General features: G+C 42.5%; 1 protein-coding gene across 1 annotated transcript in view; it reads left to right on the top strand.

The window, feature by feature from the left end:
- Window positions 1-3,420: 3,420 nt before the first annotated feature.
- LOC131939464 (uncharacterized) overlaps window positions 3,421-11,102 on the top strand; it is a 34,351-nt gene continuing 26,669 nt past the window's right edge. Inside the window, exon 1 of the mRNA XM_059297767.1 lies at window positions 3,421-3,524. The gene's annotated coding sequence lies outside the window, so the exon portion shown is untranslated. The remainder of the gene's footprint in view (window positions 3,525-11,102) is intronic.

Raw genomic sequence — 11,102 nt, 5'->3', positions numbered from 1 at the left:
TGTGTGTGTGTGTGTGTGTGTGTGTGTGTGTGTGTGTGTGTGTGTGTGTGTGATATAGTACTTTAATAGTCTGATATTCTGGTGATATAGTAGTTTAATGTAGAGCTTGAAAAACTCAGGGAAAAGAATAAAGCAATGTAGTTGAGGTTGGCGTGTCTGCCTGCCCGGGGTTTAAAACGCCCCCCCCCCCCCCCGTGCGTCACGCCACACGCCATATGAAGAACGACGGCTGTTTTATCTATGTCAGACAGAATTTTGTTTCGGTGATGTCATCTCCCGACACGCTCACTTGAAATAGCGGTTGGCCACTTGACGGATGACTGGTAGGATATATCCCCCCCCTCTCCCATCAATATTTATTTAGGCTCCCCCGCAAAATGTATACACGCACTTTATTTTAAGGAGATATAGAGCACTAAAATTATGGGAACCACTGATGTAGACTACAGAAGTTTTTGTTTTTCAAAAAGGGTGTGGTTACAAAAAATGGGGGACGATTGGCTATAAAATAGTTTTTTAAAAGAAGGGGTGGAGCTACAAAGTATGGCGACAACAGATATAGATAGCAGGAGTTTAAAAGAAGGGCGGGGTGGGTGTACAAGGACCACTGATGTGTACAAAATGTGTTCAAAAACGTGTGCTACAATCACGGGGATTTCAAAGGAAGGGTTGGGGATTGGGAAGTGTGAGGACCCCTGGTATAGATAAAAGGAGTTTTTCAGAAAGGGTGGGGGTACAAAGTATGGGGGCCCTTGTTATAGATAAAAGGAGTTTAAAATAAGGGGTTGGGGTACAAAGTATGGGGGTCCCTGTTATAGATAAAAGGAGTTTTAAAAAACAGGGGGTGAGGGTACAAAGTATTGGGACCCCTGGTATAGATAAAAAAAAGAGTTCTTCAGAAAGGGTGGGGATACAATGTATAGGGATGTTATAGATAAAAGGAGTTTAAATAAGGGTTAGGGTACAAAGTATGGGGGCCCCTGTTATAGATAAAAGGAGTTTAAAAACAGGGGGTTGGGTTACAAAGTATGGGGACCCCTGGTATAGATATAAAAGAGTTTTTCAGAAAGGGTGGGGGTATAAAGTATAGGATGACTGAAATAGATAACAGGAGTTTAAAAGAAGGGATGGGGGTATAAAGTATGGATACCACTGATGATGTAGGCTTAAAGAAGTTCAAAAGAAGAGATGGGGGTGCAAAGTATTGGGACAACACACGAACTAACACAGCGGTTCCCAAACTGGGAGGGGCATCTTTCGAAGTGTGAACAGCTTGGTGAAAAATATTCGAAAATAAAAGTTGACTGAAACTTACAGATGAGATCGAACACTTACAAATGATATATCGTTCACCTCACTCAAGCGCAGAGTTTCTTCCAGGCATCTCTTTTAAAAATTTTACCGCCCCCCCCCCCCCCCCGAACGAAATGAAATGTATACAATTTATAGAGAAAATATATACTTTTAACAGTGTCCGGCGCCCCGAAGAAAGTCTACCGCCCCCCCCCCCAGAAAATGTCAAGCAACCCCCCCCCCCCCGGTGAAAAAAAGTCAGGAAGAAACACTGCTCAAGCGGTACTCGAGTTGTCACGCTTACACGCAAGCATACAAGTATATACAGACAAACCCGCCAAACTGCGCTTCCCTACTCTTGATGGTATAAAACTTCGAGATTATTCATACATCTTGATTTCAATTTTTTTAACGGTTACAGTATTTCAGGCTATATTCGTCATTTGAGAAAATAAAAAGACGATAGCTAAAGAATAGATACTACCTTAAACTTTCTCAGTGACTTGTACATTTTGTGAACATTAACAAATATATCCACAACATGTCATTCTACACACACACACACACACACACACACATACATATATATATATATATATATATATATATATATATATATATATATATATATATATATATATATATATATATATGTAGAGAGTGAGAGAGAGAGAGAGAGAGAGAGAGCCTTTATATATATATATATATATATATATATATATATATATATATATATATATATATATATATATATATATATATGCATATATGTACATATGTGTATGTATATATATGTGTATATATATATATATATATATATATATATATATATATATATATATATATATACTACTAAAATTCAAGTTTGTGTACATGTTTGAATATTTATTTTTTTGGTTGTTTGTCTGATTGACTACTGTAGAGGATCTGCGCTATGTGGAGAGCTGTAAAATAGTAGGCCTATGTAGGTAGAGAACAATTTTTGTTTTCAGACAGACTGTTTATCACAAATTTATTTAAAGACGTTAATTAATTTATTGATTTATTCATAGTTAGATTAACCACATTAATTTTAAAGTTTTCAAACAATGGATTTACCTTGACTGAATAGTGACGTCACTTGATTTATTTACTTTTTAGTACAATAAAATGGCGGCTACCTTCATAGACTTTGTGGCCCTTTCAAAAGTTTAACGCGTTATAAAGCTATTTTTCTGCCGGCTATAACTTTATGAATCTAGAATTCTAGATTTAGATCTAAATTTAGATTTAGATCTAAATGTTCTAAATCTAGGTCACAAGACTTAATGTAAATTCTAGAATCTATTTCAGGCCTTAATTATTTATATAAATCGGGTTTTCGCGTTATATAAACATGCTATAGGTGGTCAGGGCTTGATATGCCGGAAAAGCATTTTAAAATTTGCTATGGAGAATGAAGGCTAATTTTGAAGCCGGTGTCATTAAAATTAAATAGAACTTTTTAAAGGTCACCTGTGACGTTAGTATATAAAGGGATAGTGTGGTCAGACCCATGCTCAGCCGAAATCGGTGTTTTTAAAAGATAAAAAACGTCTTTTTGAATGTGGGGGTCTGGTTATTTTGTGAAAAAGTCACTGACGTGATGTCATTTATGGATGACCCCCGAAACCCACAGTCATCCAAGGTATGACGGGTAAGTCTAGTAGTATATATTAATTTTAAAAATATAGGGGCCTATATGTATATATACGTATGTATATGTATATATATACATATATATATATATATATATATATATATATATATATATATATATATATATATATAAATTAAAATATACATATATAGGCCCCTATATATATATATATATATATATATATATATATATATATATATATATATATATATATATATATATATATATATATAGTGGTACCTCGAAATACTAATTTAATAATTTCGATAAACTTGCTCGTAAATCATTTTGTATGTAACTGAAATTAATTGAAAATGTAAAGACTAGGTCACTCACTACCTCACATATTGGGGTCTACCAGCAAAGTTTGTAGACCGCTGATGTACGACTCACGCCTGACGTGAGGGAAGCTGCGCGCGTCGCTCGGGTGACGGCATAAAAAGACGTCCCCTCCGCCGTGAAGCTGTCCACGAGCCAACCGGAAACAGAAGTATACCGCGTCGTCTGTCAGCCCTGTCGTCCACACGGTGTACAGTGATATAAGTCGGGTCAGGTAAGGAAACTTTTGCACCTGAACATTAGTGTCCTGTTAATTAGATTAGGTTCTGAATTTAACACGGAATTTACTCACTTAAAACTCAACAAATTGGTATCAAATTAGGCTATATCTGGACAAGAGTTTAAGGTAAAAAAAAATAAACATAAAAAGTTTAGTATTAACATACAACAGATGACAAAATTTGTTTGATTCCTTTTATTAATGTTGCCTAGATTAAAGTTACGTTACTCTCAGATCTGTTAAGATTTGCCTATATTTTATTAATAGAAACGCACTTATATTATTTTTTTTATTATCTTAAAAATGCATTCTTCTGTTGATATTAAGTTTCGTTTATAATTTTTTTTACCTTGTTTTTTTTTCTGGTGACCGCCCACTGCTTATCTTTTTAAAACTCACAATCGCTGTCTGGGTAATCGTCATTAACAAAGGAAAGCTTAATTGCCTAATAAATGCAAATGTTAGCCGTTGAAATGTGTTCTATTCAGAGTTATAACCGCGTTCATTGTCTTGATGAACCGCCGATGTATGGTATATTTTCAACGTCTGAATCTTGCTGGCGATAATGGGGCGGACTAGAGTGCGTTTTTCTTAATTGGTGTGCGTGCTAATGTTAGGGTTATCGAGAGTCGGGGGGGGGGGGGAGGAGAGAAGATGGACAGCTCATGGCATCACTTCCGATTTCATTTTCATCTAGAAAGATTAGAATATATCACGACACATTCAATAATCTCATCAACATGACACTCGCGATAATTTCATCATGACAGTTGCGATAATGTAATCACGACACTCGCAATTATTGTATCATGACACTAGCAATTATTGTATCATGACTCTTGCGATAATTCAATCATGACACTCGAGATAATTGTATCACGACACTCGGGATAATTTAATCACGACACTCGGGATAATTTAATCACGACACTCGGGATAATTTAATCACGACACTCGCGTTAATTTCACCACGACACTGGCAATTATTGTATCATGACAGTCGCGATAATGTAATCATGACACTCGCAACAATTTCAACACGACACTCGCTATAATTTAATCACGACACATGCGATAATGACATCAAGACACTCCCAATAGTTGTATTAAGGTATTCAATTATGTTATGAAATCTGAATTTTGTCACATACACAAGTTTGTTTTTCAAGTACATATACACACATACATAACACATATATTATGAGTTTGTCCACAAACTACTTTACGCAACTTGAACCCAATTTTACCACTGACAATCTGATAAATTAAAACTTCTGTTTATCTTTATTGTTAACCAAATATATACTTGCTAGTTTGTTGTTTGTTTGTTTTTTGTTTTTTTTTAGCTATTTACATCTACAGTTATAGTATTTTCTCGTGCTATTTACATCTAGAGCTGTTGCATTGTCTCGTGCTATTTACATCTACAGTTTGCACCTTTCCCTGCTAGCTTGGGATTGCAAAATTCCCAATGCGTCTCGTTAGAGGATTCTTTTATTATCTAAAATAGACAAACTTTTCGAGCGTTATTTTTGCCGCATGAACTGCACAGAGTAAACACACCTACATCTACAGGTGATCAGAGACTAGAAGAGAATTACTTTAGTGGTCGGTAATATATTAGAGGACGGCAATAGATTAGAGGACGGTAATATATTAGAGGACGGCAATAGATTAGAGGACGGCAATGGATTAGAGGACGGCAATAGATTAGAGGACGGCAATATATTAGAGGACTGCAATAGATTAGTGGACGGCAATAGATTAGTGGACGGCAATAGATTAGTGGACGGCAATAGATTAGAGGACGGCAATAGATTAGAGGACGGCAATAGATTAGAGGACGGAAATAGATTAGAGGACGGCGATATATTAGAGGACGGCAATAGATTAGAGGACGGCAATATATTAGAGGACGGCGATATATTAGAGGACGGCAATAGATTAGAGGACGGAAATAGATTAGAGGACGGCAATATATTAGTGGACGGCAATAGATTAGAGGACGGCAATATATTAGAGGACGGCGATATATTAGAGGACGGCAATATATTAGAGGACGGCAATAGATTAGAGGACGGCAATAGATTAGAGGACGGCAATATATTAGAGGACGGCAATATTTTAGAGGACGGAAATAGATTAGTGGACGGCAATATATTAGTGGACGGCAATAAATTAGTGGTAGGAAATATAGTAGTGGACGGCAATATATTAGAGGACGGCAATATATTAGAGGACGGCAATAGATTAGAGGACGGCAATATATTAGAGGACGGCAATATATTAGAGGACGGCAATAGATTAGTGGACGGCAATATATTAGAGGACGGCAATAGATTAGAGGACGGCAATTGATAAGAGGACGGCAATAGATTAGTGGTAGGAAATATATTAGTGGACGGCAATAGATTAGTGGACGGCAATATATTAGAGGACGGCAATAGATTAGAGGACGGCAATATATTAGAGGACGGCAATAGATTAGTGGACGGCAATATATTAGAGGACGGCAATAGATTAGAGGACGGCAATTGATAAGAGGACGGCAATAGATTAGTGGTAGGAAATATATTAGTGGACGGCAATAGATTAGTGGACGGCAATATATTAGAGGACGGCAATAGATTAGAGGACGGCAATAGATTAGCGGAAAGCAATAGATTAGTGGTCGGTAATATATTAGTGGACGGCAATATCTTAGTTGACGGCAATATTCGGCACCACAGGATTCAAAAACGTATAGATGTGACTCCCCCTTAAACGTATAGATGTGACTCCCCTTAAACGTATAGATGTGACTCCCCACTAAACGTATAGATGTGACTCGCCACTAAACGAATAGATGTGACTCCCCACTAAACGTATAGATGTGACTCCCCACTAAACGTATAGATGTGACTCCCATTAAACGTATAGATGTGACTCGGCCACTAAACGAATAGATGTGACTCCCCACTAAACGTATAGATGTGACTCCCCACTAAACGTATAGATGTGACTCCCCATTAAACGTATAGATGTGACTCTCCATTAAACGTAGATATGTGACTCCCCACTAAACGTATAGATGTGACTCGCCACTAAACGAATAGATGTGACTCCCCACTAACCGTATAGATGTGACTCGCCACTAAACGAATAGATGTGACTCCCCACTAAACGTATAGATGTGACTCCCCACTAAACGTATAGATGTGACTCCCCATTAAACGTATAGATGTGACTCGCCACTAACGAATAGATGTGACTCCCCATTAAACGTATATATGTGACTCCCCATTAAACGTATAGATGTGACTCCCAATTAAATGTATAGATGTGACTCCCCACTAAACGTATAAATGTGACTCCCCACTAAACGTATATATGTGACCCCCATTAAACGTATAGATGTGACCCCCCATTAAACGTATAGATGTGACTCCCCATTAAACGTATAGATGTGACTCCCATTAAACGTATAGATGTGACTCCCCATTAAACGTATAGATGTGACTCCCCATTAAACGTATAGATGTGACTCCCCATTAAACGTATAAATGTGACTCCTCATAAAACGAATAGATTGACTCCTCATAAAACGAAGAGATTTGACCCCACTCATTAAAAACCTCCAACTAAGAAAGTAACAGCAACCCTACCGTCCGACCGACACACAGACCACCCACAAGAGTTTTCTGTCTACCCACGAGCTAGCTCCTGCAACTGTCCCAATTTGTAATCTGCCTTTAACATGTCGCTCAAACTCTCAACTCCAGGTTTTATCCTAGCTTTCACTTTGTATTTTACCTTGTAGATTCTAGTGAGAGCCAGTCTTGTTATGCTAGTTCTAAGCTTCGGTGTATGTCATTTTTCTTGAGGGATTTCATCTTAATCAGGTCGTCAGTTTGTTCGCTGCTATTGTCCTTCGTTGTAAAGGCGATAGAGTACTGAATCTGAATCAGAGGCGTAGCGACCCTTCCCGGCGCCCAGGGACAAACTTTCAATTTGGCGCCCCCTCGGGATCAAATTTTCGATTTGCACCCAACTCAAACTTTCGATTACACCCCCCCCCCCCAAACTGCTAAAATTCAGCTAAAAATGACATTTCTTAATTTGTTTTTACAACCCATTTTGGCGCCCCCTAAGGTCGGCGCCCGGAGACATATGTACCCCCCTGCCCCCCCCCCCCCCCCCCCATCGCTACGCCTCTGTACTGAATACCTTATTATTATTCCGAGGCATGCGAATATTTTCCTTTTTGTTCGCTCCCAAGAATTATGTTTCCGTGACTTCGGTATTCTGGGGAAAGACTTCCCTAACTTAAGTCAGGTACCCATTAGAGCTGGATAGACTCAGGGGTTTGCTTGAGCTCGAGACTTTCAGGTTAGAAATCGTGAGCTCTACAATCCGATCACACGGTCATGACCCGATTCTTGAATACCAGCCATTTCTCGGCGTCTCTGCTAGAACTAACAAAACAGAAAAATGTTCGTCTAGCAGTTTGTACTTGCTACAATCATAAGTGTCAGAAACACAATACACTCTGGAATTATGTACGATCAGAAATAATTAATGACGGGGCTCGTTACTCAGAACGTTTGCCGATCTGTGCCCTAGATCAACACTAGCGAGAACGTCCGAGAGCTCAATGCATGAATCAATGAACGAAGACGATGAAAGCTATATCAGAGTTCACGGAGTCACGTTTGAAGTACGAGCAAGCTGTGAGGTGTTCGTTGGTCGTTTGAAATCAGCGCGCGACCATAAAGCTGTGTAGCTATGGTTGGGTTAGGACAATGACGTCATGCAGCCATAAATCTGAAGCTATGAATTATCTCCCAAATGAATTTACCCCACATCCACCTCATTTAATTATACTTGTCACTATCCACAGTGTCATTACCCCCCGTGTCAATAACCCTGTGTCACTACCCCCTGTGTCACTATCCCCCCCCGTGTCAAAACTCCCGTATCACTATCCTCCGTGTCACTACCCTCGTATCACTTTCCCGTGTCACTAACCCCCCTCCCCAGTATCACTATCCCCTGAGTCACTATCCCCCTCTAGTTTCAGAGCAGATGGGGTGGGGGGGGGGGGGGTAATGTACGGAGTACGGAGGGTCATCTTACAGGGGGACGGGGGTACTGACCAATAATGGGGTGGGATAAGGTCGTGGGGGGGGGGGTGATCGGGGAGTAGTTGATAGAGAACAATATCCTACCCACCCCTCATTATCCGTCCTTTGCCAGACAAACTTAAGTCATTTTTTTTTTAAAGCGAACGGTCGCCTTACTAATGACATGAAATTATATAACGAAAAGTTCCAAAACATTTCACCATAGGATATTGCACATCCCTAATTTACCATAAAAAGTTAACATTTTTACTACAAATTTTACTTGAAATCACTCTTTTATTGGATTTGATTTAGAAAAACTAAATTGCAGTGGTATTCAAAACTAAGGCATTGAAAAAATCATTCAGAACTATGTTTAAACTTTAGAAAGTTGGTTATCTTGAAAAGTGATATTTTAAAAACTTTTACAATAATTCTTTATGAATATTTCGATACTTTTTAGCATGCATCCTTTCAAGAGGATTTTTTACAAAACAGCCTTATACAATAATCCTTCATGAATAATTCTAGATGTTTCTAAACATACCTTTTTTCAAAGAGAATTGTTTAAAAACCGTGTAGGCCGCTAAAATTAAACAGGTCACAAGAAGTGGGCTGCGATATATGTGATTGAAACTGTTCAATTTCGCATTCGTCAAGACATAAGCTAAGCTGTAATTAGGACTGGTTGCTCTGCCATTGTTTGTAATATTTTATTAGTTAAAGAAAACGTTACTCAAGAGCTTGTAAATATGGAATTGTTTTTTTAATATTTAAAACAGTTCAGACTTTATTCTACGGGTGAGCTAATTTTTCCGGGAGTGGGGGGGGGGGGAGACGGAAACCGGTAAAGTATATATTGCATATATTTTCTTTATAAATTAGAGGTTTCGTTGGGGGGGGAGCGATTAGACGTGCTTCTGGAGAGGGCCGTGCTCTTCATCCATCCCCCACGCCTTCCAGCCTCCTCCCCCACCCGATTCCACTTCCTCCCCCAGCCTCCTTCCAGATCCACCCCCCACGCCTCTCCAACTACCGGCACTAACAACACCACCCCACCTTCCCACCATCCACCACCCCCACCCTCCACGCATCCCAACCTCCTCCCCCCACCCTTCAACTCCTCCCCCACCCTTCCACCTCACTCCCCCACCCCCCTTCCACTTCCTCCCCACCCCTTCCACTTCCTCCCCCACCCTTTCCACATCCTCCCAACCCCTCCACCTCCTCCCCCAACCCCCTTCCACCTCCTCCCCCCACACTTTCCACCTCCACCTCCTCCCCCACCCCTTCCACTTCCTCCCCCACCCCTTCCACCTCCTCCCCCACCCCTTCCAACCTCCTCCCCCACCCCCTTCCACCTCCTCCCCCACCCCTTCAACTCCTCCTCCCCCACCCCTTCCACCTCCTCCCCCACCCCTTCCACTTCCTCCCCCACCCCTTCACTCCCGCCACCCCTTCCACCTCCTCCCCCACCCCTTCCACCTCCTCTCCCCACCCCTTCCACCTCCTCCCCCACCCTTCCACTTCCACCTCCTCCCCCACCCCTTCACCTCCTCCCCACCCCTTCCACTCCTCCCCCCACCCCTTCCACCTTCCTCCCCCACCCCTTCCACCTCCTCCCCCACCCCTCCACCTCCTCCCCCACCCCTTCACACCTCCTCCCCACCCCTTCCACCTCCTCCCCCACCCTTTCCACCTCCTCCCCCCACCCCTTCCACTTCCTCCCCCACCCTTTCCACCTCCTCCCCCACCCCTTCCACTTCCTCCCCACCCCTTCCACTTCCCTCCCCCACCCTTTCCACCTCCTCCCCCACCCCATTCCACCTCCTCCCCCACCCCTTCCACCTCCTCCCCCACACTTTCCACCTCCACCTCCTCCCCCACCCCTTCCACTTCCTCCCCCACCCCTTCCACCTCCTCCCCCACCCCTTCCACCTCCTCCCCCAACCCCTTCCACCTCCCCCACCCCTTCAACTTCCTCCCCCACCCCCTTCCACCTCCTCCCCCACCCCTTCCAACTTCCTCCCCACCCCTTCCACCCTCCTCCCCCACCCCCTTCACACCTCCTCCCCCACCCCTTCCACCTCCTCCCCCACCCTTCCACTTCACACCTCCTCCCCCACCCCTTCCACCTCCTCCCCCACCCCTTCCACTTCCTCCCCCACCCCTTCCACCTCCTCCCCCACCCCTTCCACCTCCTCCCCACCCCTTCAACTTCCTCCCCCACCCCTTCCACCTCCTCCCCCACCCCTTCCACCTCCTCCCCCACCCCTTCCACCTCCTCCCCACCCCTTCCAACCTCCTCCCCCACCCCTTCAACTTCCTCCCCCACCCCTTCCACCTCCTCCCCCACCCCTTCCACCTCCTCCCCCGCCACTTCCACTTCCTCCCCCACCCCTTCCACCTCCTCCCCCACCCCTTCCACTCCTCCCCCACCCCTTCCACTTCTCCCCACCCCTTCCACTTT

Source organism: Physella acuta, unplaced genomic scaffold (genome assembly GCF_028476545.2).
Source record: "Physella acuta isolate Inbredline_101_S28 unplaced genomic scaffold, ASM2847654v3 ptg000281l, whole genome shotgun sequence".
Lineage (NCBI taxonomy): Eukaryota > Metazoa > Mollusca > Gastropoda > Physidae > Physella > Physella acuta.
The sequence above is the reverse complement of the archived record's forward strand: the minus strand, read 5'-3'. Positions and strand labels throughout refer to the sequence as shown.